This window comes from Macrobrachium rosenbergii, chromosome 13 (genome assembly GCF_040412425.1).
Source record: "Macrobrachium rosenbergii isolate ZJJX-2024 chromosome 13, ASM4041242v1, whole genome shotgun sequence".
Lineage (NCBI taxonomy): Eukaryota > Metazoa > Arthropoda > Malacostraca > Decapoda > Palaemonidae > Macrobrachium > Macrobrachium rosenbergii.
The window spans coordinates 61,338,996-61,356,487 of record NC_089753.1 but is presented as its reverse complement, the minus strand read 5'-3'; the positions used below and the strand labels follow the sequence as shown (position 1 = coordinate 61,356,487).

General features: G+C 42.6%; 1 pseudogene; it reads right to left on the bottom strand.

The window, feature by feature from the left end:
- Window positions 1–540: 540 nt before the first annotated feature.
- LOC136844832 (vitellogenin-like) lies at window positions 541–11,602 on the bottom strand (annotated as a pseudogene).
- Window positions 11,603–17,492: the final 5,890 nt, after the last annotated feature.

The window sequence follows — 17,492 nt, the reverse complement described above, 5'->3', positions numbered from 1 at the left end:
AACAATATTGCAACAGATATGGAAGTACCCCTTGATTGAAAGTAGCACGTAAAAGTTTTACTCGTTTAGGGTGATCTTATCAAGATTATGGTAACTTAGAGAATGCATATACTATAGGGTCAATGTACTTCTTATAATTTAGGAACTTCAGAAACAAGACCTTCTCTTTATAAAAAAAATAATAAGAAATGGAAAGATAGCCGGTAGAGTCTGCCGTTCTGTATATTGCAATTGAAGACATTTTGAAGGGAAAGGAATTACTGGAGAAATGTCTCAGACATAAAGAATGATGATGCACATGTGGCGTCTATTATCTGGAGCTTTTTTTCTCTAATTAGAGCAAATTACAAAGATGTTTTCTAAAAAAAAATAGATGCCACATACGTATATCTAGAGCAGTTCTAGAATTGCTATAGATAAGGAGTGTGCTGGTCTTGCATGTATAATATATATACTGTATATAGTGTGTGTGTGTGTGTGTATGCGTTCATTATAGTTGAATACAAGTGATATTTTTCTGATAAATTTGACAAATTCTAGCTATATATCAGTCGGCTGGTCATTTACACGACGAGTTCTGTGGAAAAGTTTGGTCATCAGCATCCCAGAGGAAGGTCTCCTTAACACCTTGGTCGTCTCGCACATGGCGCGATAGGCCTTCGCCACGTGACAGGCGTTCCTGCTTGCAAAGCACATCTTCTTGAAAGGCCCAGGATGGATGATTGGGTTGCAGCGAGATCGAACTCCAAAGAGGGTTTGGCAGTGCAGCATATGGACCACTGGAACCTGCATGGGGCTTACGGGAGCAATGGGAGGAGTCTCGCACTGGGGATTCTCCTGCCAGGACTTGACGAGCTCTTGCAGGTTAGATGCCCTTGTACCCTGAGGCGTCATCCTGTCAGTTGCCTTTTCCCCATCGTAGGTGCCCAAAAGACCAGCTATTCTACCAAACGTCCAGCCAGAGACCTCGACTGATGCAGTGCAGCTGTCTCTGTAGACACGGAGTGTTATGAATGGAGTCCTGACCTTGATCTTCTCATTTTCTTTGAAGATCACGACTTCACCTTGCACTTCCCTAGGCCCACTTACTGGATTTCCATTGACAGTAACCACGAATTCCGGCTTGACCTCCACTGTAGCTCCAGCAGCCTTCAAAATGAAGTGTGGCAAATGGCCGGGCTGCTGATTTTGCATAATCAAGGAGTGAGTCTTGTACTGTGCAAGCAAGACTTTGCAGGAGAATGAGGTACTCTGCAGGACAACTCCATCAAATGTAAGGATCTCTGATCCATCAACAACCATGGCTGTGTGATTGTAAGGTGGCAGAAGATAACGTGCATGACGAGGAAGGAATTTATAATAAGCCCATACAATGTTATCAACTGGAGTGGGCATAAGAGCTTCAAAACCACCATAATGCACGATCAACAACTGGAGTTGGATTCAGTGAAACATAAGACAAAGCTTGAGGAAGTGACTGCACTGGTCGACGAATAGGCAACTGAAGCTGGAAGTGGCTACCATCAATCTGAACAGGTACGATGAGAGCTTTCTGCACAACATTCTTGATCACCTTATCTAAGCCCTGAAAACCATTCGTTCCTAGGAAAAAGAAAGAAGTAAGTTTTAATGTTTTACCTCAAATAGAGTTAGACTTTTCCACCTTGTAATTTCAGTATTAACATTTGCATTAAAATGTACCACCTTAATTGTATTTTGGAAAATGAAAACGTCCTTACAATGTTCATGTCGCTGACAATCCAGTTAACAAGGTGCCTGGGTTTCTTGTAGTGCATAAGATTACGTCTCTGCCTGTTAACGTCCTTTGTGAGTGTGTTCTTGACTTTCCTCCAGATCTGCTGCAATCCCTGGTACTCCTCTTGGTACTCATTCCAGAGTGAATCAAAGTCAGATTCTATAGCCCTACAGAAAGAACTCTCCAGGAACTCGTTCCACCATCGACGGAACACCTCTGGCATTTCACCAGTTTGCAGGCCACGAGCAGTTCCCATTACAACTGCAAAGAATATTGATTCAGTATATATCGATAGCTCCTTACTAGTTCATCCAGATTTAAAACTGCATTTAACTGCATCCATGCTAACTTATTTCATGATCTTTGTAAGTTTATACGCATTGACTTTGCATTCCCATTCTCACCATTAATCAGATTCACTTGTATAAAGAAATAAAGAAAAATTACTTCAGATATTCCACTGTTTGAAAGAAGTGGTTTTGATGAAACTATACTTCATTTAAACTTAGATTTGAAACCTGCCAAAACTGATTAGAAGTTTTTTCCATAAATGACTTGCCTTCAGTGACTACTCGAGTTAATCCAGGAATTCCTCTCGAATAGTTCTTATCATGTTGGATACAGATGAAGATAAACTGTTCTGGTAGTGAGAATAAAGAGACCAAACCTTTGAACATCCCTCAGCAACGTTAGACAGAAGGCCACCACGAGCCCATTCCCTGAGCCTGTCATATTTAGGAATGACTAAATCGTTTTCCAAGTCAGAATAGATTCTCGAAGCTTCGTTTTTAATTTCCTGCCATACTGAAGACATGTGGCCAGATGGTGAACCAGATCCCTCTTGTAAAACTTCACTGCTCATAGAATCCATCCAGTTGCCTGCAGAAGACATGAGCCTCTCCAACATATCACCAACAGTACTCTGAAAAAGACAGTTCATTATGTTTCTCTGGCACTTGATGCAGTACTTCATACTTTTTTCATACTTGAGAAAATAGCAAATTTTTATATATATACGTCATTATACTAACCTTGATTTCACGTAGTTTATCACCTTCATACTTAGTTTCCATCTTCATCATTGTGGGAGAAGTCAGCACCATGCGAGCCATGCCAAGTGGTCTTTTCTCCATGGTTTGTGGGTTGGCTTCCAAAATACTGGCCTCGACGTTCTTCATTCCTTGCATACCGAGCTTAGTTATGTACATCCTGTCACTTCCATGCTTCTTTGTGGTCAGTGAAACAAATCCTGGCTTGCAAAGCTCAGAATAGATGTCGTAAGTTCCAATGAGGGATGACTTAGCCTTGGCTTCAGCTCGTACTCCATAACACAAAGAGCTCTGATGAGGATGAAGTGCTACAGAAATGTCTATGGCCTTTTGATTTTCATTCTCCATGATGAAAGAAGCAGCAGCATTTCTGCCAGACCTCTTATCATATCTTCCTGACATCCTGAAGGTTGTAGGAGAAGAGTGAGTCTTGTGGAATTTAATATCAAATCCAACATTGCTTTGACCATAGGCTCCACGTACAACGACTTTGGGGTGATCCTTCAGTACCTACAAAATAAATAGATTTTGAATATCAATAGTGACAGATCTTTTAAAAAGTGTATTTTCATTTAAACAGAATATCAATAATTATGGATTTTTGTACAACTCACCTTTCCTTCAAGTTTTGCTTCCACGATGACAGTGTTTCGAGCATAAATGAGTGATTCTAACCTTCCAGTGATCTTATCTTCTGGTCTGAGGAAAATATCGAGCTCAACAGTTCCTGTGACCTTCTGTTCCTCTCTTCTAAGTTGAATATCAATTCGACGGTCCCTCTCTAGTCCTGGATGACTGACTCGACCTTCATATCTGGATTCTCCACTCCAGTCAGAGTGAGATTTGCGGATAGCTATTTCATATTTGGAATCACTGAAACCCTTGTGAGGAATGAAGCTGCAGTGGCAATCAGCACAACTTGGGCCTGTGCAAGTATTGCATCCACATCCTCCTTCCATTGTACGAGAGGGTGACATCAGCAACAGGGAATAAGAATGATGGTCATGATGTTTGTAGTGGGCACGATAAAGAGCAGAACGCCGAGGGCTATCAACCATGGATGATGAGCTAGAAGATATGAGATGATCTATTGCCTTCATGAGCTTAAGTACTTCTTCTAGGTTAAGTTCCACTTCGAACCCTTGTACTCCATGCTCAGGAGACAGTTTTAGTTTGTACATTGCACCATTGACAGGAGAACCAATTTCAATGACCCACTTGGTAGTGTATTCACCCTGTTGATTATTCAGCTGAAGCTTGGTCTTTATAGGTTGTTGGAGTGATGGGCAGGTCACTTCAATCTGTAAAATATTAATGTTGTATTCCCTTTCAGATCAGTAATTTCATGAGAGTATTGGTTTTGTTATTAGAGATATTTATAATTTTGCAAGAAATATCCATGAAAAGGGCCAGTGGGGTACTGTCTAAATAAATCTCTCCTATTAGTAAAAACATATAAATGTTGATGATATTTTGGTACTTCTCAGAAGAGAAATGTTTTAACCTCCAGTGAATGTTGATTGTTTGTTTAATATAATTGTTTAAAAGAAATGATTCCTTTAATTGTAAAAAAATTATGTAAAGGAGGGTAACCATGAATACTCCTCTTTCCACATACTTGGGGTCAGGGAATAAGAACAGCTGTTCCACTATGAATATGATTGTTTTGTCTGTTATGTTCTTATATAAAACAGAAATAACCTTTTACCTGTAATTCAGCTTCCCTTTGGCTGGGTGTCCTGCGATGCATTGCTTCTAAGTTTACTCTAGATTGTCGACCTTCAGGCCCAACAAGATCTGCTTTGGTCGTCAGCCTCAAGTTCTGTAGTCCTTCACGCCACTCAAGAGCACTTTCTGTATTCAATTTATACTCTCTGTTTTCAGGTGTCCTGAAGGTTACGTCTGCCCCTACTTTTGGTCCTGATGCCTCTTTCTCTACTGTTAAGATAGCATTCATTTTGTACATTTGTTGGCTGGGGTTTGTTACCTCCAGCATCAAGCTGTTCCTTCCAACAAACCAAGTGCGGATGTCATGGAGTTTCAGTTCAGCCTTGAATTGATGTTGTCTCTCTAAGTAGGCCCAGTTGCCCCTGTAAAAAAAGAATGTTTCGGCATCAGTAAACTAAAATAGGTACAAGATTGCATGATCTCACTATCATTACATGAATAAGATTAACAGGAATGTTATTGGTGCTGAAAATATATTTTCCCAGCAAAACTTTGAAAGTAACTCACTGGATGACACAGTCTCGTAGAGTTGATAGTGGATTAACCATTTTGACTTCAGCCTTGATTTTCTTATTTGGAGTTACGATCAGCGTCCCAAGCAAATTCGACGTTTGCTCTCTTGCCTTCGAAATCAACATCCAAGAAACCTTTTCTTCTTAGTGGGAAGAACTCTTTGGTCCTATCAGCTGGTTGAAAGTCAAGTGAAGGATTTTCTCACTGACAATGACATTCATTGTCTTTTCTATCAAGGATGGAATGAGTATTTTAAAGTCCAGATTGGTTTCCTGTCCACCTCGAGTCGCCATATTCCACTGCACTGAAATGAGGTGTTCTTCTCTGTCTTTTAGTTCAAAGACAAAGGCTTGTCTGCCATGCATCATTACAAGTGAGGTTGTGACTGTGTAGGGTTGGCTGCGAAGTAAAACAGTTCTCAGTTCGGTCTTAAGGTGAGTGTTTTTAGATGAGAGCATGGCTGTGACTGGTCCTTCTACATGGAAAATAGGACTTTCTCCATGTTTAGCCATTGCTCTGACTTGATACTGAGAGCTTCCTTGGCCTGCTGCGGAAGCTTCGATTATGACTTTCTTCATACGTTCGGGAATATCAAGCTGTGGAAAGTGGAATTAATTACGTTAAAAACATTAACCTTCCTTATTTATTACCTCAATACAAATATTAGTCTCTTCATTTTAATTCTGTAAATGAAAGTTAGAACATACCAAAAATTTGACTTGAGATGTTTCTCCTGACCGATTTAATATCATCTCTAATTCAATAACCTTTCCACCTTCTTGAGAAACCACTTGACATTCAACTCCCATTTTACTTTCTTGGTTGTATAAAATGACGTTTTTCCTGTACCTGGCATTTCCGATTTTAGCTGAAAAAATATATATTACAACTCAATAACTACTTAGCCACAAAAACACATTTCTTACAGACTTTTCATTTATACCAAATAGTAACATTATGCAGATGCTACTGGTGGTTATATAACACAACTACCAAATAACCATTGATCAAGACAAACTTACAGCAACAGACCCAAAAACTTTAATTAAAATATTTACCTTCAATATTAGATTTCAAGGTCATATCTCTGTATGAACCTCCTTCCATGACATGGTTGCCCATGATAACAACCTTTTCATTTCCTCGCTGACCAAGCTTGAGAGCTGACCTGTACTGGGACTCGCCTTCCTTTCTCACGAAAGAAACGATGTGGAAATTTCTCAATGCTACGTTAGTTTCGAATTTGCGCAGTCTTTGTGGAAGAGGTATTCTGCACCATTCATGATATCTCAGATCTCCGCTAACTGTCAAGAGTATTACAGAAAACTATGAAGTTTTTAAACAAAAAAATCAATACTCCTATTACACAAAGTTATCCCACTGTGAAAAAATCTTAAAATTGTGCTTTACAATATCAAATAATAATAAAAATCATATGATATACATACCTTCAAAGTTAAATTGTGCCCACTCTCTGATGGCAGCTAATGTCTGCAATGCCACATCCACTTTGACCTCTTCTCCCTCACCATTCCACAAGAACTTAGCTTCAATACCCTTCGTGCTAGGATTGTACTGTCTGCTTTCACTGAAATAGGCAATCATCTGGACTTGTTTTTCTGACTGAGTCCACTTTCTGATCATATGGATGCTGATTCCTCCTAAACGTTCAGATTCGAGTGTTGCAGATATTTTCTTTTCTTCTCCTTCATTGGCAGAGGTAATGATGGCAGTAGCTTTCTTTGGTGAGGAGGATCCTGGAGCTTCTAGCTCGACTTTAATCACCTTCTTTCCTCCAGCATGCTCTTCTCTACCCTTTACACGGAGTCCTCTCATTCCTGAATCTGCCTTCTCTAAGACTACCTTGACAATGGCAGGTGGACCAAGTGGAAGACCTTGACTGCGGAAAATGTTTGGCATGTTGACGTCATAGCAGAGTTTGAGTCCGAGGACTGGTTCCATTTTCGTTACACAAGACTGAGTCTGGAATCGTGTGCTTTGTACAGAGGAAGGATGAACTTTGGTCTCCTGCTGACCCTTGACTCTCTTCATAAGGTAAGTTTCACTCTGTGCCTTCACCAACTCCATTTTCTCTGGCAATTCTAATTCTACTTCAAAACCTTCACCAGGTGTGTATTTAGCATTAATGCTTGCTCCATAGTTTGTTGCAATGTGATTCTTCATCTTAATTCCAGCACGAACAATGTGACAGTCATAGCCTATAAATGCATCTATCTGAGTTGATAAACTTGGCAAGAATTTGACAACACCAGGAGTTCCAGACATGAGTCCTCTGACCTGAGTTTCCACCTTAATTCCAGCCACTGCTGTTCCTCCAATTTCATCTTGATAGGTAATCCTTGCATTGTAGGCAAATGATAGTCCAGGTAAAACTGAGCTGTTCGTACTGTATCGATGTTGGAAGTTGCTGCTCTGTTGATCATGTTGTCAAACTTATCAAATAGGCTATTAATGAGTTCGTCAATTTTGATATTTTTCATATTTCCTTCCCAAGATCCAAAGGCCAATTCTTGATTATTGATTCGTGCATAGAGATCTGCTTTCTGTATATGCCTGTTACCGTATAGTTTGTCAAAGAGATGAGAGATTTGGGACAAATCAATAGACCTCCTCTGCCTGAAGGAGCCTTCTAAACGTTCAGTGACCTTGCTAAGTGTCTCTTTGAGATCTTCCCAGATCTGTCTTGCTGGAGTCCTCTTGAAATAACTGTGTGGCCCGAAAAGTTCTTCTACAACTGTCTCGAGTCCTTCAAAACGTGCTCCAATCTCTCCGATATTGAAGGGTGTTGCACCAAGGGCAGCTGTGAGATTAAGGTTAACCGAGCGAGGAACATAAGATCCTGGAGCATAAATGACATTAGACTCGACTCCAGCACCTACACCAAAGGTTGGCGCATAGTACGACATGTCGATATTGCGAGAATGTTTCGCCAGTCTTTGGTGAAGTTAGAAGGTAGGACTATAGTTTCAAGCCTAGATTTGAGATTTGCCTTGTATGGGACAGTTGATTCCTTGATATTGTGGAGATGGCTTAAGATGAAACTTCTCACTGTAAAAATAAATGTTAAATTTAGATTAATTAAAGGTGCATTTTTTTACAAGAGTTAGTACAGAAAGTCCAGGGAAGTTTCATCAATAGTATCATAATTTTAACTCAGAAATAACATCCATCTTACCTTGAGTATTTTCTTCTATTGCTATTTTTTCAGTAATCTTGTGCAGATCTTCATATTTAGCACATTTAATTGCTGCAAGATATGATCCAATACGAACTTCAGTTTTCTTTCTGTGGTCAGAGCAACGTTAATGAGCTGCTTCATTATTGGGTGGATCTGTAAAATCAGAGCATTATGAACTACAAATCTATCATTTTAACAATGCTTATACCCTTCATGAATTTTTATAGGAATTGTATTAAAATGTGAGCATAATTAAAATAAAAGATAACCTGAGATCCCTGGGACTTACCTCCTGATGACAGTGAACGTTCCTGAAGGCCTGGGTGGCTGCCTTGCGAATGCCTTTGTCAGCTTCTGGATTTTCTATGCACTGCAAGATTGGTCTGGCTATTTCAGAATTCATCACTCCCATATTGCCAAGGGACTTCAGTAGAGCAAGAGCGTGCTCTCTTGTTTCTTCATCTGGTGAGGCAGTGCACATTTGTCCTACTTTGCTGCTTAGAGTCTCAGCTAACTGTCTGACAGGAGCTTTTTCTTGGCATTTAGGATTTTGTCTGCAGTAAGTATGGACCATGGTGGCACCAGCTAGAGTGGTCCTTGGGAAACGCTGGAAATTTTCAAAGAGAGGCTTCAAGGCTTCAATGGAGTGAATGCATGGTCGGGGCATGAAGTACATGGAAGCAGCATAAAAGCAGCTCGACCTCCAGTAGCTTTACCAGAAATCAACTCTTCCACCATAACCTTGACTGCTCCAGATTCGTAAACAAAAGCTAATCCGTCTAAGAACAAGCTTTCCATCTTTTGACGTTGTTCACAGATTTGGCCACCACGGATCTTCTCAAGAGTTTGTGGTATTGCCTCTTCGGGTACACGGCGCAAGAAATGTAATGCTTTGGCAAAATGAGATGCTGCATGTTCGTGGACTCCGTGCTTTACCTTTTCGCATACTTGTTTGAGCACTTCATCTAGTTTGGCCACCATTGATGGATCCTTCTTTAGTGTGTGCTGATCATAACGAAGAGTCTTCCTGATAAAGTGGCTAGGCAGCTGAGAAACTGAAGGAGGAATCTGGTCTGTTTCTGACTGGAATCGTAGAACTGATTCTTGGTGGGCTTCGACATACTTGTAAGAACCATAGGCTGGCTTGATGATATTCTTGTCTTTACAAGTAATGCTGGTGTAAATACCATTTGTAATTTCCTGTTTGCATTCAGAATGGGATTCTTCCAAAGGCAATGGAGCCTTCACCCAAGCATTTTTCGTGTCTCAGCTCGGTTAACATAAAGATCTTGGCAGAAGCGATGGTTTTTCAACTTGGTCACAACAACCTTCTCTCCCTCATGTTGCACTTCATACATTGTTGAGCAGTTACCGATTATATCAGTCTGTTTAAATGTATAAAAATAAAGATTAAAAGGTTTTGATTTGTATTGAGTATATTGTTCATATAAGTTAGTTATTTTCTTTCATACTCCATAAAAAATAAAATCTGTTCAATTACATAGGATATTTTTTACTAGAATTAATTATTTAACATTTTAAATGTATTACTTTTAATATCAGGAGACTTACCTCTGTGAAGTTGAGGCCTGAGTTGATGGTGGAGTTGGAGGGTAAGGTGTTCTGGAAAGCAGATGCAATGCCTTTTTCAAGTTGATAGACCAAGTGTCATCATCAGGATGGCTACAGGCTGCTTTCACCCTTCCATCAATGATAGACACCACTAGGGGTACCTCTCGAGGAACCTGGCTTCAGCAGACCCTGAAAGTAGAAAGTAGCATTCACTGACCTCAAACCACAAGAGCCGAGTTCTCCCTATATTTCAGTGTCCCAAGACTTCAACTCAAAATATGAATTCAGTTTCATGACAAGTCATCCAACTACTCTACCTGAACCACCTCCAATGGAAGGATTCTTCATGGTGATGGCCATATCACAGGGTGAGAGCCACGAAAGCTCGACCTGAGAGTTCCATTCCATTTCTGCATTGGCCCCTTCGACATCCCTCAGGTGGATATGGGACTTGCCAGTGTATGAGTACACATATGTCTTTTCGGGGGCGTAGAAGAGTTTGGGCGATCCGGCAACTGGGCATTCCTTTGAGCATAAGTTAGTTGCTGTACTGCATCTGTGGAATGTATCGATCCAAATTTACATCATTGCCCCATACAATAACAACTGGAGAGCCTCAATGCTTCCTATTTGCCATTCACATGGTCTAATAGCTTCTGGTCTATAGGGAATAATAGTGACTGAATGGTCTCCATTACATCCACAAGACACTTTAACATCTAGTTCACAAATTCTCTCCCATTATCTGTAATCAGTGCCTCAGAACTTTTTTAACGACAAATATATCCATTAAAGAATGCAACTGCCACCTGCTCTGCTGTATTTTACTAAAGGAAAATTCTACGAACCTAGTTAATTCATCAACTACCACCAACAGGTGCCTATGGCCATAACTAGTTTCACAGAAATTGGATAACAGGTCCATATAAGGTCTGCTGGGAATAGAAAATGAACCCAATTTACAAGAAATGACCCTCAATGGCTTACACGCATTGGCAAACTGAAATAACTCTCACAAAGTCTTCCACTGACATGACATGTTCTTCCAAAAGAATCTGCCTGCGTATATTCTGACACGCCTGCTCAGTACCCAACAGCGGATCGCCAGGTCATAGCAACAATATCCAGAACCGTGAGGTGCACTGGAATTCCTAGGAACAACCAGTTGCATCGCATCACCCTTTATCCTCACTATTTCTCAGTCTGCATCTAATCTACCTAACTAACAAATTGCAATACACTCCCTGAACACCTGAATTATCCCTGGTCACCTGACCAGCCCGAACTACATCCCCATAGCTTTTACCCACTAAGTGGGTAATTAACCGCCAGCAAGTACCAACGCTTAGAAAATCTGTCAAATGAGTTACCTGAAGTACCGCTGGCAACACTACAAGCAGTCCCGCCTCACTGAGATCCTCAATTAGTTTTTTGTTCGCCATGCTGTGTGTGGGTGTACCCCATCAGGCGAACTTTTAACATTGAATCCACCTCCATTTAAGAATTTGGACATCAGATCACGATTTGGACTGTTTTCAACGCTTTTGCTCCTGAAATGGGATACTTATTGATGTACTTGGGACTTCTCTCCCGTTTTTGACTTTGGGATCGTACTTCGACCGGATTGGATAAGTCAAACAAGAAGACGCCGCTCGCTGGGCGCCAATACTTGAGCTTCGTTTACATCTTCGACGACAGAGCCTTCTTCTGCTGGAGATGCTGACGCTCATCGGCACCTACACGTTCTGCAAGCGTAGGATGAGTACCCTCAAACACGATCGACATTCTGTTTGTATTTTGCGTAGGAAGAGTAGTAGTGCATCAGTCAGATAGGCGCAAGTGAGTCATGGTCGGTAGATCAGATGGAAGAATTATTAAAAAAGTTAGAGGACAAATTATTAGCTGAGTATGTCTAGTCGATTTTTCTAGCTTTATGACTAAATTAACGGAAACTAGAGATTAGGATAGTAGTAATAGTGTTGTAGTTACTAATCGTTCTTTTTCAGCCCCCCTGCCTGTTCCAGAACCAGCCCTAACGGGTGCTGGGGGTTGTGGAGATTCGCAGGCCAAAAAAGGGTAGAATCTGCCGGCCCCCCCGGCGCGGAGCAGGCAGTGTTGGCAGCAGATTTCCTTCCTCTAAAAGCGTAAGTTCTAGGGGTGGATTTAGAATTAGGAATCACCAGAAGAGTAGGGAATTTAATTTACGAAGTATTTAGAAGAGTAGTTGAACGTGCAGTCTTATTTGGGTTCAGGTTTGGTTGGGGTCGCTAATATTTAGGTCTCTAATTTAGATCAATCGTCGGTTTATTTCCTGCTTCGTGCTCTGTGCAACAAAGGTTTCCAGATCCGTGAAGGGTCATTCAGATTTGGTTTCTGATGTATCTGGTTCTGAATTTTTGTTTTTCCTTGAATACTCCTTCTTCGAAGGTTCCTTTTCATTCAGGGGTTAAAATTTCTTTCATCTTGCGATGGTGGTAATTCTGGTGATCGAATTTTCCATATTCATGATCATGTCTTGAAGAATTTTCTGATTTTGATAATGTCGATCAAGATTAGCAGGGGCGGGGGGAACAGAACCAGCCTATTTTCCTTGAAATCTATGTAATTTCTTCAGCCGCCACGGAATTTTCTCTGTTTCCCCTTTTTTTTTTTATTCTAAACCCTTTTCCATTGCCCTTCTCAATCTTCTTTTCGGTCCGCTCTTGGGAGGGCCTCTTCGGGTCTTTGTTGCTCATCCGGTTTTCTTGGCTTTTAACTCAGCAGAGCAAAGATTTTCTTGGTTCAACTCTGTATATTAGAGCTTCAGCGGCTCCCTCTCTCTTCGGGTTTAGGGAAGGGGTACTTTTACGGATCCGTCGTCTTTATCACCTTTTGCGAATCTTGTAGTTTCTTAGGCATCCGGTCTAGTTGCTTCTCAGGTGTTTGCGGAGGCGTCAGCAACTTATTTCATTCTTTACGGGTTCCTAACCGTAATGTATCCTCCGCGATTCTTGCGGATGCTTCGGCAGTCGGTGATTCGCCTGCGCCAGCATTCAGTGTATCAGCACCGATAGTTTCCGCAGCCTTTCCATTCTCAAGGATAATTGGTAATTTTCCTTCTTCTGTTACCTTCGGCTTGGTAACTCGTAACTTCCCCTTCGATACTCCTTTGAGTTCGGTCTGGTTACGACCTTCTCCATCTGTCCAACGTCGGCGTTAGGGCGTCCGGGTGGTTACCCGAGGTGGATTCTTTCTTCTTCCCTCCTTCGGCTTCTTCTTTCCCATCTTTCCAGCGGGTTCTCTGTCCCTCCGTCTAGGCATCCATGTAGGTTCGGGGTTGATTCCGGGTCTTCAGTTCCGGGTCTTCAGTTCCGGATTCCCATTCTCATGCGGTTTTGATACATCCGGATTTGAGTGGTTCGGTGTTGTGGCCTCTTCGCTCTCAGGAGTGGGCGTGGTCCGCCCAGGTGTGACTGCCCAGGTGTTGCGTCATCCCTGTTGAGTGGTGCAGGGTTTGCGCAACCTACTCTGGTGAACAGTATACCCGCATTGATACGGCATGTGTCTGTCTCACGCACCCAGGTGTAGCGAGTTCCGGGTTTTCGAGTTCGGCGTTTGCTAGGGGTCGGCCTGCCTCTTTTCTGTTCCAGCTCGGTCGGATCAGTCCGACAATCCTCCGGCTCGGTCGGACCAGTCCGACAATCCTCCGGCTCGGTTGGACCAGTCCGACAATCCTCCGGCTCAGTCGGACCAGTCCGACAATCCTCCGGCTTGGTCGGACCAGCCTGACAATCCTCCGGCTCGGTCGGACCAGTCTGACAAGGATTGTTCATTTGAAGAAGAAGATCCGGTACCGGATATTAGTTCTCTCTTCATATGAGAACCAGCATGTTTATGGTGACTTCCATCTCACTTATCCTCAATCCAAGGTTCCGGAGGAGCCTACACTACCGATTCAAACGATGTTCCAGTCGCTGTATGCGACAGATCTGGTAGTTGCTCAATCATTAAAGAATCTGGTCTGCTTTGGCCGTGTCGGGCAGGCAGTAAGGGAGGCAGACGTAGGTTAGTGGCATTGATAGGGTCGAGTAAGCAGGATTCAACCTTGCTTCCTATTCAGGAGGGGTTTTAACAAGATAGTGGATAACCCATCTGCGGGTGTCAGGGTTTTTCTCAACGTATCTGTTGAGGCCCTTCTCTCTCGGGTTCCTTCGTCAATTGTTGGTCTCAGTTTCATCTAGGAGGCTTGTATCTTGGAGTACACCTTTTGCAGCCATCCGGAGGCCTTGTCCTCTCTATGTGGATATGTCCGGGTTGGTAGGGTTTTCTCAAACAGAATGGATATTCTCCCTCCGATCCGGTACTACCGGACACCTCATCCCTTCGGTGTCAGTGGGGTTGGCATACCAGGTTAACATTTCGCTTGACTGTACAACGTTCTTTGGCAGAAGAGGAGGTACTTCTTTTTAAGCTTCCGCCTCACTATCCGGACATTCAGAGTGGGCTCTGTTGAGGGCGCCTTTGTGCTCTGGAACAGTCTTTTTTAGGGAGAGGATATTCTCCATGGTCAATTTCCAGGCAGCCGTTGTCAGTGCAGTGTCACAGCAAGCTATGATTAGTGTGACTGCTCTGGGTTCAGGGGATGTGGCCAGTATAACGAACTTGTTGCTTTAAACTCATGTCTCCAGTGTCGGCAGTTATGCATCGTCGAGGGTATAAAATGTTGAAGTAGAGGTGTTCCTGCCCAGCAGGGAAACAAATGGGTACACACTTGAGCAGTTTCTGCAGAATTCAATGTCTCTCTCTCTCTCTCTCTCTCTCTCTCTCTCTCTCTCTCTCTCTCTCTCTCTCTCTCTCTCACTTAAATCCAGGGTCTTGTCTCCCCACATGTTTTCTCTTCTGGTATGTCTCAGGAATCACTGGGACTTCCACATCGAGAATGCAGGTATAATCTGGAACGATTCTTGCTTGTCAGATCTTCTGTGATAGTCAGAAGAAGCGCATCTGACATCCGGAAGATCTTTAGTCTCCCTCTTCCGGCAAGCTTTAGTCCTAGTGCGCAACACAGTAGTGGGTCTGTTTTGCGACATCGTAACTGCCTCGTCATATCTGAGAATTCGGGAGGAACAAGATTATTAGAATTTAGAGGTGTATGCTTTCCGCCTTTCGGTCTCATCCATCAGGTAATCAGGAATTGCGGGAGTGTCAAGTCGTCTATGACTCTAGCTCCTTGCTGGCCCTAATGCCCCGGTTCTGGAATTCCGAATGCCCTACAGAAGTTCCGCTGTTCTTCTTCAAGCCGGAAGATCTTTTTAGACAACCGTGATTTCCACCATGTATCATCCAAAATCCTTATGTGATGAACGAAGCTGTGGGCGACCGCCGGTGAGAATAGCCAGATGAGTCCAGACACTCTGCCATGTCAAGGCAGTGTTTCTTCAGCTTGAGAGCCAACCGTAAGCTTGCCAGGTCAGCTTGTCATGGAGAAGTCTGTGTCAAGGAAGGTCATTCCAGCTTTAGGCCTGCCATAACCGAAATAGCTGGTTTTCTCTTATTCCTTTGGAAAATCAAGATTCTTCCATTTTCGATTATTGCTGGCTACCACTCAGCACTTAGCAGTACATTTTTCCATCTTCCCAAAAATTTCTAGTAGTAAGATCTCTCGATGACATGCTCCTGTAAATTTAATGTCCGGTCTTGTTGACTGGCTCCTCTTGAGATTTGTCGAAGTTCTAATGTTAACTGATTAGGTGTTTTCTTTCGGCTTTAGCTGCAGATAAAAAAGGTGGGCAAGTTTGTGAAGTTTTCCTAGGCTGATTAGTATTTCTCCCTTCCGGAAGTCGCGGGCTAAGACAAGGTCGAGGCTAAACTCGCTTCGCCTTGGTTTAAGGTTCTTTGTATTCAAGTGTTCGGTCTGCATCAGTGGGGATGTCTTTATGTCGGGTGCGAAGATTGGTCTATTTATCAAGGTTGAGAAATTCCATCCGCTTCTGTGTACACTTCTTGCCTCACCGCGGAATACTTCCCGTCCGCTGTCAAGGATGTGATTAGTTACTTTCGGAGAAAGGGCTCCTGGTTCCTGGTTCATAAGCGCTCACTCCACAAACACAGTTGCGGGCACACTTCAAGATTCTCGTGTGGTGCGAGCTTTATGCCCTTGAACACAATTTAATTTGACGTGACATTATTGAGCATTTAACAGTTTTCGTTACCGCACAGTATTTAGAGTATGTCCACTTCATCTTCTTTTCTTGGAATGGTTCAGAGTCTTCTACTCTGGGGTATACTTACGTGAGTCCGTCTGTGTTTTCTTCCTTTGCTTAAGAGGCTGCTCAATTCTCCACCGCAGACATAGCAAGTGAAATTCTCCCATTCAGGGTCTGCTCAATTAGCTGAGTGTGGTATTCTCTGTTAAGACTCGAAGGTTATTCTTCAACCACGCTTAACGGCGAAGTCTATTATCTAGGGTGCGTTCATTTAGCTAAGGTAGTATTTACTTAGTGCGGTGATCATTAGGTTAACCAGAAAGAGGAATTACTTTTAGGCTTTAGAATCTTAAGCAACAGTGATAGTATAATCACATGAACTTAAGTTTAGTACGTCTTAAGTATCCTAGTCTTTGATAGTTTTCCTACGAGAGTCCAAAGAGGTGCTCTCGTAGGCTAGCCTAGGTTGTTTCGTCGGCGATGGGATACTTCTTCGCTCGTCGGCCTTTGCCGCAACCTGCAGGACGGAGGGTCATCGGCTCGGCACACTACCCCATTCCCTCCTTATTGGATGGGATCTGAATAGCCACTTGGGAGATTCATCGTTCTCCTTTTTACATGAAAGTTATTCTTTTAGTCCGTGTATAGTGGCTAACCCTTCTATCGTGGGCGTTTCATTTAGCTAAGGGGTACTTAGTGCGAGGTTCTTAGAAGCGCCACTTGGAAGCTGGTGTCGGTTTTCACGACTTTCACCAGATTCAGTTTCTTCGAAGAAGAAGAGTTTCTCGCTTGGTCTCTTTGTGACGACAAACTCGATCTTATAATTACGTAGTAATGTTAAGGGTGGGAGCAACTCTAGGTAATGAATGTAGTCTGAGGAACTTTAGAATTTTGGATTCTCTGTTAGTCGGGGTTCATAGTGAGAGGATTAAGTTTGACGTTAGTACTGTGAAGTTAGGAAGATCCAGTGGACAGGTTCCTTCTAGCCCAGAAGAACCCTAAGAGTTCAGAGGCCTGGTTAAACAAATCATTTATAATTCAACTAACAGTGGACAGGTTTGGTTTCTTCAACTTCTGCGCAGACATTGGCAGCAATGGGCGGCAAAGAACTTGAAGATCCTGCACACCCAACTTCTTCGTACCCCTCCATACATGAGAGTGCTTTGATAAGCCACATGGGAGGTTCATCGTACCCCTCCATACACGAGTGTTTTGATTAGCCACATGGAGGTTCGCTGCTCTCCACTAATCATGGGAGGCTGTGATTAGCCACATGGTAAGTTGGTTTATTTATTTTGGCTACTCTTCATCCATGAGGAGGTTTAAATACCACGAGGTAGCTCAACTCAGACAGTACCTAGACACAGATCACGTCGGGGTACTTCACAAACATTCTCACTCCGCCGAATGGGATAACCAGGTGAGGATGTATTCATTTATACAAAGTAGGCGGTCAATGAGTTACCTGCTTTCCTGTTGCAAGGTCGGGG